The sequence below is a fragment of the Pelobates fuscus genome, chromosome 5 (assembly GCF_036172605.1).
Source record: "Pelobates fuscus isolate aPelFus1 chromosome 5, aPelFus1.pri, whole genome shotgun sequence".
Lineage (NCBI taxonomy): Eukaryota > Metazoa > Chordata > Amphibia > Anura > Pelobatidae > Pelobates > Pelobates fuscus.
In genome coordinates, this window is record NC_086321.1 from 377,221,347 (window position 1) to 377,236,459 (window position 15,113).

Genomic DNA, 15,113 nt, shown 5'->3' on the forward strand with positions numbered 1-15,113 from the left:
GTATTTTTTTTAAATTAAAATAAATTTAATATTTATACTTTACCCTCAACAGTCCCTCAGCCCCGGTTGCCCCCTTCTCTTCAGCCTGTACCCCCCACATATATTCTTATTCTCTACACACACTACATGCCCTTTTCCCACATACACTACACCCCCTATTCCCACATACACTACATCCTCTATTCCCACATACACTACATCCCCTATTCCCACATACACTACATCCCCTATTCCCACATACACTATATCCTCTATCCCCACATACACTACATGCCCTATTCCCACATACACTACATCCCCTATCCCCACATACACTATATCCTCTATCCCCACATACACTACATGCCCTATTCCCATATACAAGTAATCCTCTGTTCCCATATACACTACATCCTGTATTCCCACATACACTACAACCTCTATTCCCACATACACTACAACCTCTATTCCCACATACAATACATCCTCTGTTCCCACATACACCACATCCTATATTCCCACATACAGTACATCATCTAGTCCCACATACACGACACCTCCCATTCCCACATACACTACACCCTCTATTCCCACACACAGTACAACACCTATTCCCATATACACTACATTCCCTATTCCCACATACACTACATTCCCTATTCCCACATACACTACATCATCTATTCCCACATACACTACAACATCTATTCCCACAGACACTACACCCCCTATTCCCACATACACTACATGCCCTATTCCCACATACACAACATGCCCTATTCCCACATACACAACATGCCCTATTCCCACATACACATACACTACATGCCCTATACCCACATACACTACAGATCATATGCCACCATACATACACAACAACTTTTAACTCCACACACATACACTTCAGCCCCTGTCCCCCCGCAAACACTACAGTCCCCATCAGCCCACACTCTACAGCTTTAATCCTCTCACATAGCCTACATCACTTATCCCCCCACCACACAGACACACCGTAGCCCCTATACACACATTCTACACCAACAATACTCAACATACACACTGCACTACACAGCCCCATTTAGACACCCAACCTCACATAAAGCCTGCCTTCTCATGCAACTTCTCCCACACAAGCAACTCCACACACCTGTAACCCCAAAAGAAAAAACCCATATACACTCAACCTCACAGTCATCCTCTCCATGCATACAAACACAACACTACAGGTTGTATACCTCACATATACACACATACACACACACACAACACCATAAGCAACCAACCTCACACCTGCAACCTCACACTCACAAGCAACTTTCAAACAAAGGCAGCCTCACTACCCACAACATCCACTCCTAATCCAGTCCCTCTTATCTTCTGATATTGCATTATGGGGAAACTAGAGACACGTTACCAGCAAACGTAGGATAAGCACGTTGTTAAATGTATTTGTAAATAAATACACTCGTTAGCAGGGCTCTGCCATGGGCGACCCTGGAGGGGCATGAAACGGACATTCCGTATTTGAGTTGGTGTGTGTGTGTCATTGGTGATGACAAAATATGCCCCCCTCTGGCACCAACTCCTTAATAATGGGCTGGTCTGCCTTTAAATGTCCGGGGCAAATGTTTGTCGCCGTCCAGCTCTGCGTGGGATGTATGCAGGTTTTGATGGCCCATAACATTATATACCCGGTCTTGATCTCTGGACTAAACCTTGTAGTGTAAGTCCCCTTTCCATGATTTCTGTGAATGCTGACACATCAAAGGACAAATCAAATACAATTATCTGTTTCCTGGTACAGCCAGCACAGTGCTGGTCTACACTCCAAGCCTTATCCTCGCTCACAATGATCGTAAATTTGGGAGAATTATATTTATGCATTTGTGCATAACCAGGAATGGCTCATTGAAGACAATGTATTATTATTGCCAGTTATGTATTTGATCCATATTTAAGGCTCAGCAACCAACAGAAAAGATATATATTTTTGCAATTTGTGAAAAATCTCAGACGCAAAGTTACAACGAGGAGGAAAATTTAAGGATTTTTCCTAATTTTCCAATTTAGCAAATCCCTCCAGTCTTTTAACGTGTTGCAGTGTTTAACAGCCTTGCTCTGAAAGAGTTAATAAACCGGTACCAAAAACATCAGACGATGCTGCGCGGTGCAAGGCGTAAACTCTCCCTCCGGCACAGAATTGTTTGTAGCATTGACTTGCGTGCGCCAGATGTTTCCTAACTACATTCCCCGGCTTTGGCTGAGCATCATGAGAATTTTTATTCGCTGCGATTTGAAGTGCCAAGTTTAGCCATTACTGGTTTAACGGGCTAAATAAAAGATAGCCTTCGATAAGCCGTAATAACCGCATTTGCTTATAGTGCATTCCTCATTAAAAGCAGAAATGTTCTGTGTAGCCGTGTGACATCCTGTACTGGGGCTCCCTCTCGCCATGTCTTTTCCTCACTCCGTATAAGTGCTTCCCATTAGCATGCGTTGGCAGGGGCAGGTAGACTGGGCACGGAATGCCGCCTGTGGGCCCAGGCATTATGCAGCAGGCTAGGGTCCTGCTTTAGGTTTCAAGGTCATTTACAAACACCATCTGTCCACAGACTGCAGGAGCGGAAAGGGAGCCAGTTTTTCGGGAAGTCACGTCTCCAGTCCCCTGTCTGTCTGTACATCTGATGTACAACTAACTGGTAAAAACATGCTCCTACAGAACAGAGCATTTCTTCAACCCAGGTCTGTTCGCCAGAGAACCGGGGACAGTCATTCTTATTTTGGTGTTGGAGTTAAATTTCATAACATGTTATAAAAGTATAAGCTTTGGGACAGGAGGGGGAGGAGGGGTGGAGGGGAGAGCAATTCTGAAAAACGATATGCATTGCTTTTTCAGTGCCTCTGCCTACAGTAGAGCAGAATCAACTAATAACAGCCTCCACAATCTGAATATATTCTACTCTATAAATGAGCTGAAAAACAGAAGAAAAACCAAACAAACACAACAGGATGCACATTTTCACACACACTGCCACGTTTCCACATACAGCCCTGACATCTAGAATATCTTCTCAATGAGTTGTTACTGACAACATCAGGATCAGGGACATCTCTAAGAGGAAAGTGTTGCTTAACTATTTATGTTCGTTAGCAATTTAATCTATTGGAGGAACCTGCAATCATTTTTTTTTTCTTAAATAGCTGCGAGAGAATTGCTCAGTACACGTATGACTATATTGACTTTAAGAAACTCTACATTCAGGTACTGATAGAATTTTGTCATAAGCAAAAGTGTCCCCTTGTTTTGTATGACTATTGGACAATATGTATCAAGGCAAAACCGTTACTCTCCTGGGGAAAAAATTTAAATAGCGAGCAATCACTATGGAAACCAATCAAATCTATGTGAGTCATTAGAAATTTGCTCTAGATTAGCACCGTTCTACCTGGCTAAATGAGCCAACTGTGCGTGAGCGAGTCTTTCTAAATAAATGTTGAGTTCTGAAAATATTCATACCTGTTCCAATATCAGATTTAGCCGATCGATATGAAATGCGTGCATCTTCACGATAATTTAGGGCTAGCCAACTGCACACATTTAAATGTCTGTACTGTTTAACATTACTTTTTATTCATTCCAGAATCTACATTTCTCGAAGTTGATAATTCCTAAAGGAATATTACAGGCTGGATGTGACCATCACTCGGATTCATTTTTGTAAGGGATTAGATCTCAATAATACTGTTATTTATTACTATATATTAAAAGTTATGATTTAGTGTAAACTCTATTTGGGCTGGACTTTCCATGTTCCTCTGACTTATTTTATCATTTTTATTTATTATCATGCCCAAATTATGTAAAGGGTTTTCGCAAAAAAATGAGAAATTGCAGAAAATCAACGAAGGAACTGCAAGTGTGGGGCCAAAACAGACTGAAATAATTCTTGTTGCAGCAAATTCTTCGTTTAGTCAATAAAAGCGTTAGACGTCGATAATGCAGAGCGAGAATATAAGGATTTCTCCCCAGGCTTTACATATGTAGGAAAAAACTTCTGGCTCAGATTGAAATAGATATTCATGTGTTGTCGTTTAAAAGTAACCGTGAATTTATACAGGATTATCGAATCATAATAAAACAACAACACACTTTTGATACTATTTTTAAATTGTTCCTGTAACAAAATTCTTAAGTAATAATTAGTTTACTGTTTTATGTTTCACAGCTGTCAGGTTTTTTTTTCAGGCAGTAAATATTTTAGACATTATGCGCAGGCAGTAATTGTGTCACAATCTGTTTACACGTATCCCCTGCTTTCAGAACCCACACTGCGATGCTTAAAATGTAGACAGCGTCTACCAGTACCGAGATAATATAGAGACAAAGAAAATGCAAATTTAATCTGTAGAATAATGATAAGTTAAATGCCAGGGGTCTGAAGTGGTCATGGTGCCAGGAATCTATATGTGCAACGTTTCATTATAAATCCATCTCCATCAGAGTCATTAGGGTGTCATCAGGCAGTGCAGAATTAAAGTTCTGAGCTAATTAATATCCATTCTGTGAAACTTTCATTGCATTGATTGGATGAGACTAGTTAGCTGATGCTCTCCGCAATGGATGGTGATGGCTGCAGCTTCTGCATCTTTTTAGAAGCCTGAAGTGCGTCAACAGACCACCAGGGAGCATCAAAGCCCAGCGGGGACCCAGGTAAGGGGACAAACCATTGCTAAACGGGAAACCGGGCCAGGGTACTTCCTGTTAGTGCTATATAAATAAAATATACATACACTGTATCCCTACTGCACTGACTGTACCTCCCTCTACTGTAATGTAACCTGTAATGTACTGAGTACACCTGTTAGCACTATATAAATAAAATATACATACACTGTATACCTACTGCACTTACTGTACCTCCCTCTACTGTAATGCAATCAGTAAAGTGCTGAGTACTCCTGTTAGCGCTATATAAATAAAATATACATACACTGTATACCTACTGCACTTACTGTACCTCCCGCTACTGTAATATAACCTGTAAAGTGCTGAGTACACCTGTTAGTGCTATATAAATAAAATATACATACACTGTATACCTACTGCACTTACTGTACCTCCCCCTACTGTAATGTAACCTGTAAAGTGCTGCGTACACCTGTTAGCGCTATATAAATACAATATACATACACTGTATAGCTACTGCACTTACTGTACCTCCCGCTACTGTAATGTAACCTGTAAAGTGCTGAGTACACCTGTTAGCGCTATATAAATAAAATATACATACACTGTATACCTACTGCACTTACTGTACCTCCCTCTACTGTAATGTAACCTGTAAAGTGCTGAGTACACCTGTTAGTGCTATATAAATAAAATATACACACACTGTATACCTACTGCACTTACTGTACCTCCCTCTACTGTAATGTAACCTGTAAAGTGCTGAGTACACCTGTTAGCGCTATATAAATATAATATACATACACTGTATACCTACTGCACTTACTGTACCTCCCTCTACTGTAATGTAACCTGTAAAGTGCTGAGTACACCTGTTAGCGCTATATAAATATAATATACATACACTGTATACCTACTGCACTTACTGTACCTCCCTCTACTGTAATGTAACCTGTAAAGTGCTGAGTACACCTGTTAGCGCTATATAAATAAAATATACATACACTGTATACCTACTGAACTTACTGTACCTCCCTCTACTGTAATGTAACCTGTAAAGTGCTGAGTACACCTGTTAGCGCTATATAAATATAATATACATACACTGTATACCTACTGCACTTACTGTACCTCCCTCTACTGTAATGTAATCAGTAAAGTGCTGAGTACACCTGTTAGCGCTATATAAATAAAATATACATACACTGTATACCTACTGCACTTACTGTACCTCCCTCTACTGTAATGTAATCAGTAAAGTGCTGAGTACTCCTGCTAGCGCTATATAAATAAAATATACATACACTGTATACCTACTGCACTTACTGTACCTCCCCCTACTGTAATGTAACCTGTAAAGTGCTGCGTACACCTGTTAGCGCTATATAAATACAATATACATACACTGTATACCTACTGCACTTACTGTACCTCCCCCTACTGTAATGTAACCTGTAAAGTGCTGCGTACACCTGTTAGCGCTATATAAATACAATATACATACACTGTATACCTACTGCACTTACTGTACCTCCCTCTACTGTAATGTAACCTGTAAAGTGCTGAGTACACCTTATTTACACACCGCATATGTAATGTACAATGTGTTCAATATATTTAATTCACAATCATATTTTTTGAGGATTTATTGGTCAATCACATTTCTCATGTTAGCGAAAAAACACTTAAAATGACAATAAATACTAAAGAAATTAAAAGTTGAACTCCTTTTCTACCAACCTCAATTGTACAGGTACACCAAGGATTCAGTGGCCCCGTGATATTGCAATAATGTACGAACATGCCGGATAAAGTATTTTAAAGTCTGTTTGAAAGCAATGAGCATTGAGGAAAATCATTGCTGAAATGCTGATTAAATATTTAAGGATCCAGACAGCAAACTACACATAAGCTGACATGGCAATATCTTCAAAGAGATCTGCAGTCATACAGAGTCTGCGGTGCATTATTCAATATTATTCCCGATAATGGCCATAAAGCACATGTAGGAATATGTGAGACTATGGATCGGTAAATATGCATCAAAATATATTAGTTTATTACTGTACAAACGCTAAAATACTTTGGGGGGGAAATACTTTATTTTGTGCAAATATTGTGGCAGTAAAGCAGTCATATATCATGGGACAGGGAGGAGACGGGGTTAAAAAGAATGATATACATGATGTTAATACATACTGGATTCTCACATTCCTTCCACCAGAGGCAGCGTGTTAGGATACAGTAACAGCGAAGTCATTGATTCTGTGTTTGGACGGTCAAACAGAAATTCTCACTAAGGTCAAGGTTACTTTAGACTTCCTTGTCAACCCTCGTCCCTGTCCAAACGCTGCTCTAATTTGTATTGTAACAGCTTCTAGTTTAGCTGCTTCTAACAAACGAGGAATCATGAAGGTGAATGATGGATGGGAAGTGTCCGTCACATCCCTTACCCATGATTAATGGAAGGTCTGCTCTTATTTTCAGCTACTTGTTCCGAAGGATGTGTAACGCACTCTGCAGCAAGAATTACATCGTTAGGGTACACGAGACACTTGGACCACCAGTATTTGTTGTTTTTTTATTTTTGTTCCTCCGATACATTTTACAGCTAAATTTGTGAGATCTCATTACTTAGCAATGTATGTAATATATGTAAATATATGTGTGTGTCCGTCCAAGTTATTAGCACCTTCATATTCTATATACACCGTATTGTACAGAAATGACTAAAAGGTAGATTTCCTTAGAATATTCATTATGATTTCCATTTACAGCATCAATAAGCTGCACACTGTTCGATACAGGGAGCGTTGGGGTTAAAGGAACACTATGGGGGGATGCATTTTAAAATGTTTGCCCCTAGTGTCTTTTCAGCTACGTAGATTAAATGGCCCCCATTTTTAAGATAATTAAATTATCCGGTTATTTACCTGCAATCCAGTGTGAAAACAGACTCTTCTGCCTCCACTGAGGCCCTCAGGCTTGATCACCATTTTGTTAATTCAAATGCTTCCCAAACAGAAGCTCCGTGGACATAATGCACATGTTACAATCACTGTAATTAAATGCTTCTCGGAGTGAAGCACTGAATCCATCTCTATAAGAAGCATTATAGGATGTCTGATGTCCTCATGGAATGTGTGAGGACATTCAACATCAAGAACCAACTCTGACTTGGTTCTGGAAGTGGAAGCACCATCTAGTGGCCATTAGGGAGACAGCCCCTGGTGGTGTGTTTATCCCAGCAATGAGAACATTGCCATTTCTCTGAAACGGCAACACTTTACAGCAGGGCCACTGAACCCAGACCACTCATAGTGTCCCTTTAACAGAAGAATATGGGAGACCGCATGAGGAGAGCTTTGTAGGTGTAGGTGTAGATCTACAGAGAATCGAAGATCATCTGGTCTTTGGTTCCACGGATATGTATACACATGCTTCATTATATGTGGATACTATGTAGCTATTATTAAGATCACAAAAGTATTTTATACACAAATATATTAACACACAAGGAAGAGCTCAATTTCCAATGCACAAAGCAGAGAGACATTTAAAACTCCCCCCCAGCTTCCCACAACACATACTGTCAGGAGCGTCAGGAGACTTAGAATAGTGACATCAGGCATTAAAGGGCTCTTAGGATGTCCCGAACTGGTCATTGCTCCATCCAAAGACAACACGCAGGTACTAAGGTCTTACTTCGTATTTCAATATTTTGTGTTTTCAAAAGTGAATATTAAAATACAGAAGGTCCCCCTGCTTGCATGTCTTTTTTCAACAGAAAACTACTACTTGGAGATTATTCCATATATTTACTACTCATTATTGTATTGCCTTTAGTAATGTATATCCCCAGCAATGTATAATATTATTACTTTAAAGGTTAGTAGTTATTTAAGCAATGGGATTTTTTTAAATGCTCTGGAAATACTAAAAAAAAAAAAAAAAAAAAAAAAAAATAAAAGTGATCATTTATTTGCAAACTGCTTGAGGCCATCCATTCCAGATTCTATCTGATTGCATGCATTATTTTAAGATATGTGTCAAATATCGAAATATACAGAAACAATGTCACTCTAGCACAAAGCGAGCTTGTCACAAACCACGCTGCTGGAAGCTGATAGACAGTAACGCCTCCTGAAGTGGCTTGCCACTAGGACTTTGATGGAACAAATTAAAATCTGGATTCCAATTAGAGGATGTGGAAGGTGATTCCCAAACTCCCTGCCTTTGGAAACTCTTGTGGTTACTGTACATTATGTATTAGCAGGCCGTATTTTATGTAGAGGATGGACGTAGTTTATTAAAAACCACATTGTAATTTATAAGTGAATTAGACTTCATAATGGACGCTCGGCTGCACGGTTAGATCACGGCGGCTTCACTGGCGATTATTGCGCACTCGGACAGGATGGAATTCAGATCAAGGATATCTGAAAGAATCTGCAAATTCGCCGCGTGAATAGGCAGATCAGGATCTTAGGCTGAATGGACTACTTATCAGGGTGAATGACGAGGGTTTGGGGGTTTCTACACTAATAAAGCAATCTCCCAGTGGAAAAAACGTCCACCTTTCCAGTCTGATGCCGATACTCGCCCTTTCTGTTTGGCCAGCAATCTGTCCAAATTCTACTGGTATAGACTACGTGGCCAGGGCAATTAAAGTGTATTGAAGATTAGTATCTGGCAAGAGACTGCCCCCGGCAAAGGGAAACCCAAGAAAACAACATCATGGTATTAAAATAGTCATTCTTGGTGACTAAAACTCAGGCAATCGCCATGAAAACCATATGACGTCCTCCTGAAAGCTTCAGTTTTTTGCACCAAAATTTGGCTGATTCCTGACCTTAAAGGGGTGAAACTGGTAGATTGTGTAAACGTCTACATCAGGCACCTAACACCTTTATTCTATTTATTCAGCTGGGTTGTCTAGAAGAACTTTATAGACAGCTCTCTGGGGTAGGATACAAAGCATCCAGTCATTTAAACAAACAATTAAAGACAGTGACAGCAGTGGCCATTGGTGGAACTGCAGGTGGAAAATGCACTTTAACCTTAAACTCTTTAAATCAGAGCAGCTTAGCACACTCTGGGCTTCAGTCGTTACTTTTTACCCTTTTTTATGAGCTCTTTCTTGGTTTGCTATGGAGTAAGATCAGAGATTATTGAGGTAATTAAACAATAACTTCACATTTTTAAATCAACTCTTAAATCTCAGACGTTTGTCAGATGCATTAAAAAGGAAGATGAGGAGAGCGGTCGCAACTCCAGCGAGCTCCGTGGTTTAAAAGCTTATTTACAGAAACACTACAAATATCACCCACAAAAAACAAAAGAAGCAAGCCGATTACCCCAACAATCTAGACAGCATGGGGAAGAAGAACAAAAAACTAAAATCGGACGGGACACGTCCAGGCGCAAGTATTGGGGACCTATGGCGGAGAGCACAAGGGGCCCAAGAGCCTCACATGGCGGACTACACAGACTATGTGGACAACCTCACTAACTCTGATGACCCATTCTCAGACCAAGAAGAGGTGACCTTACCCGCTTCAAGACCGCCGACACAACCCAAGACACAGTCCGATGCGGCACCGGTCACGAAGGCGGAGATGAAGGAGCTGCTGGCGGAGCTCCGACGGGGCATCCAGGCCGACATGGCGGATATGAAGAAAGACATCCAGGGCCTGTCGGACCGTGTGGATGTCGTCGAGCGAGATTCCAAGAGCCACACACAGCAACTTACCGCGCTACAGAGAGATGTAGTCACCCTACAACAGCAGTACCTGCAAGCGGAACACAAAATGGCGGCGATGGAAGACATGCGGCGGGCCCAAAACCTCAAGATCCGGGGGAATAGCGGACTCTGTTTCAGATGCCGGGGTACCTCCCCACATCCGACGTCTGGTAAGCACGATTCTCCCCGCGAGACAGGCCAAGGGCATAAGCATTGAAGGTACATTCCGAATACCCAAATCCACGACAGCCCCAGCGACGGCACTCAGGGACATTATAGTTAAATTTCAAAAACGTCACGACAAAATGGCAATAATGGCCGCCACCAGAGGAAACACACCGTATACCTTTGAGGACACGTCCCTCTCATCTATACGGACCTATCTAGGGGAACAATGCAATGGCGCGCAACCCTCAGGCCACTCACCACCTTACTTCGCGCACACAGCATAACATACCAGTGGCGCCCACCCCGCAAGCTACAGGTGCTCCATGGGAACGATACCTACCTAATCGCTGACCTACTAGAGACAAAAAGGCACCTAGCGGCATGGGGCCTCCCTCAAGATGCCCTACAACAGCCTAACAAACCCGCCAACACCCATACGTGGATTCCGTCCACCTCCGAGACATTTGTCCCGAGAAGATCCCCCCAAACGACACTATCAACGAGCTAACATTGAAACCATAGGTGGACTTATGGATCCTCACCTGTCTTTTTTGGGGGTTCCTTGGGCTGTGTGGACTATTGCGAGCGCTGTCCATATCAAAGACTACCCCCTGAAGCGCACCGGGAACATCGGATGAAAGACAGCAGTTGCCTGCACCCCAGTTACCTACCTGGACGCAGAACGGGATGCCTGACGTTCTTGTGGGGATATAACTGACTGAACGCCCAGAGACACAAATGCTTCCTTTCGTTTGATTTGTTATTATTATTTGTTTTGTTTTACACATATATTCAGAAACTGTCCGACACCAAGTTGCCCAAGTATACTGTTTGAGGACTACCTTATCCGACTACTCTTAAGCCTATATGACCCCACTTAGGTTTCCTGTCTAGGACCAGGCTTTTTATATATGCCCATTAACTTAGTGGAATCCGAAGCGCATTTTCATAGGCTTTTACTTATGTTTTTCACTCAGCTACAAATATATATGTCCTCTCTTAGGCTCATAATTTATAGGCCTCCTAATGTGAAAGGCTGCAACTAGATAAGCCTTGTAGGACAATAGATTAAGGGCAAGATCGCTGCCTCATAGACGGGTAATCTCAAAATTAGCACCAGTATCTCAGGCTATGAACCCCAAGCTGACACTTAATCACACAGAGAGTTCGGTGTCCTAAGATACGCAGCATCGCTCAAAAGACATCGTTGTATAACTGTATTATGTTTCTACTCTGATCGGCTGCTCTGGACTCTTTTGTTACGTACTCACTGAATATCGTTTGATGTTTGTTTAATGTTTTAAGGTACCATAGCGTGCAAGATGCTTAGCACTCGGAGGTAGCATGTCTTCCTGGGCATACTTTGTGCTCAAGCAAATTAGCCACAGGTCTAACTCCCCAATTACTTATTACTTCTTTAGCCTACTATTGCCTCCGCATAGGTTTTGAACGTAACATTCTTCCACTGAACTCCCTAGCGCAGTCAATATGCCGGGTTAAGATGCTTTACTCTAGTACTTAGCGTAACTCACATGCCCTGAAAAGCAGAGCAGGGAACAAACTTTTTTGTTTTCTTTTTGGTAAAGCGACATCAATGTATATAAACCTGTGTAGCTCCATCCCATGCCTGCCTAGCATGAACCGAGCTCAGAATAACCGCTCAATAGGCTGCGTTGGCATAGTAAATATCTAGAACTACGCTCCTGTTAATTCAAGTTATTTAGTTAATCTTGTACCTCTCCTCTTCTGACGAGCTGAACAGGATAATCCACCTGTCAAGCGACAATAATATATATAAAAATGTGCAGAGTCCTCTAAAAGCCTCACTACTGTAACACTACGATATATTGCTTATTCATCCATGCTGTTGTGGCATTGTAAACAAGATGCGTTTTTTCCGTGCACAAATAAAATAAAGAATAAAAAAAAAAAAAAAAGGAAGATGAGGCAAGAAAGTAAGAAGGGGATTTAAGTCACTATATACATATTTCGAGGCACTTACCTTGAAGCCAAGTTCTCATCAGTCAGTTTAATTCTGGTGTGATGTCCTGCTACCGCCTTCCTTTATTTTCTCGGTTTTAAAGTTTCATTGGCAACATTCTTCTCTGGAATCTCGGGTTTAGATCTAGAAGACAAGAGTTTGAGATTTAGAATGACATTTTTCACGGTTCTCCATAACTCTCGGTTATTACTAAGAAAATGTCATTCAGACCCAGGGAGGTATCTCTCATTTCGGAACTACTGACACAGAATTCCAGTCCCTGCCCAATTTTTCAGCAGAATTTAATCTATTGATGTCACAAAACATCTCTGTTCTGTCTTTTTATACAGTTCCAGGGTAAGACATCGCCCCATTTTTATCTTTTTTTTTTCTATGCAACATCCACATTGTAAAGAAAGAAGACCTTGTCAAGTAAACGCTGTTCACCACCTTAATATATACTTTATTGAATCTCCTACCATAACTCAGTGGGGTATATTTACAGATAATAAAATGAGGAGGAGTTGCAATGTTAATAAAAAATGAAGCAGAGGTTATATACATTATTTTTGAGACTCTATATTTTACCTTTCGCATAATTTCGTGCATATTCAGGGGAAGAACGCTTAATAATAAATTCACTTTTTAATTGAACGTGTTTAATATACTGCCGGTTTTCCAGTACGTGATTAGTTTTTAAAGATATTTTATGCTCTCGATTCGAGGTGTAAAGGTGAATGATGTGGCAAATGCAGAGAATGAAACAAAAGCATTAAATTGCAAACTGTAAATAAAAAAAACCAAAAAAATAAAAATACACAAAGATGATTTGTCCTCATCCTTGGCCCGCAGACACCCTCCCACCCTCTCGATTCACTTCAATTCCTTTTTATCCACATCCCTTGAAATTAGCTTCTGCAGAAGGAACCGGTGTAAAAAATGCTTTAACCTCGACCATGACTGGCCAGGCTACTAATCAGCCGCTACGTACATTGCAAGTCACTGAAAAATAACCTCGGCAGCGGAGTGCCCAGGGAGACCGCGCTGCCAATGTACAGCAAGGTACAGAATAGGGAAATTGCTGCAGATCAAATTCTTGAATTAAGTTTGCCGTAGAACTAAGCAATGTTCTGCTGTTGGGAAAGAATGTATGCCAGAGCCTGATACCCCCCTGGTTTTACTGACCCTTAAAATTAAAAAGGTATAACCGGATCTGGGAAACATCGGATTGCATTTTTGGGCCACGGTTTTAAGATCATTATTTAAGGCAGCCCCTACTGCATTGAAACAGAACACACAAAGCAATGCACACATAGAATGACACACGAATGGCCTGAAATATTTTCAGCAAGTTTTTTATTCTTGGGTGGCTGGAATGTCGGAGAATGCAGCGATTATTGATGTGTGAAAAGTTCATCCAGCTCGGTCGCCATCCCCATACTTAAAGGGAACAACTAAAACACTTCAGCTTGCTGCATTGGGAAACCTGTGATTGGACAGCCACAGAAAGTGTGGGCGGGGTTAGAAGGGGAGGGCTTGCAAAGGCAGCAGGCAGGAGATCTGTAACTTTTGCAAGCTGATTTTAGATGTAACAACTATGGAAAAAGGCATAATTAAATGTATATCTACTAAACAGAGATTTATATTCATTTATTTTATTTGGGGAGTGAAGTATCCCTTCAAGTGACTTGGTTTGACAGTTGTTTTATATATTTATATATGTGTGTGTGTATATATATATATATATATATATATATATATAGGATATTTATACGGGGTTTTAAATGGAAAGATCCACATCCTAAACACAAAATGTTAATTCACAATTATATAAAACTACATTTATTCATTAACTGACAACATTTTACATTATATAGACCCTGATTTTATATGTTTGGATAATCTTTTCAGAGTACTTCATTTAATATTTTTGGATAAACTTCAAAAATGATGACGGCGCCTTGTGGAGAGTATTCTCAGTTTTTTCACTGTTGACCCACAATTTTGCATTGTTTTTGTTTGTTTTTTTCCTCCTGTTTATCACATGTACGCTGTGTTATGATGTTCTTTGCTACCAATAAAGTGGGATAATAAATCAAACTTTAAAAAATGATACAATATTTTGAAAAATATTTTACTTTTGTGATTTTTCTTTTTATATTCTGAAAATGTTATACTATATTTTTTGTATTCTAATATTTTGAAAAATTTATATTTTTAAAGGTTATCTAAACAATATTGAATCTGAGCCATAATGTTCTTAAAACACAAATACAAAACTAAAAAGGATGTCAAAGCAAAGGTCAAGAAATATCTAAAGAAAATAAAGTTGGCCAACATTCTGCAATATCGTGACCTTGGCACGGTGTCTGTTCTCCCTACAGGTTGCAAGAATACAGTTCCGTACATGGTGAGCCTTTGAGGCAGCCTTACAATGTGGGGAGTAGGGGGCTATTTGCCACGGACAAAAATGCAGAGGGACTGAACGCGAGTTTTAAATCAAGATATAAGGTACATATTTTTCTCTATGTAACTTCTAACCCTCTTGTATACAA

General features: G+C 40.4%; 1 protein-coding gene across 1 annotated transcript in view; it reads right to left on the reverse strand.

Annotated features, from left to right (window-relative positions):
- RBFOX3 (RNA binding fox-1 homolog 3) overlaps positions 1 to 15,113 on the reverse strand; it is a 655,525-nt gene that overhangs the window by 425,053 nt on the left and 215,359 nt on the right. The window contains exon 2 of the mRNA XM_063456257.1: positions 12,580 to 12,702. The gene's annotated coding sequence lies outside the window, so the exon portion shown is untranslated. The remainder of the gene's footprint in view (positions 1 to 12,579; positions 12,703 to 15,113) is intronic.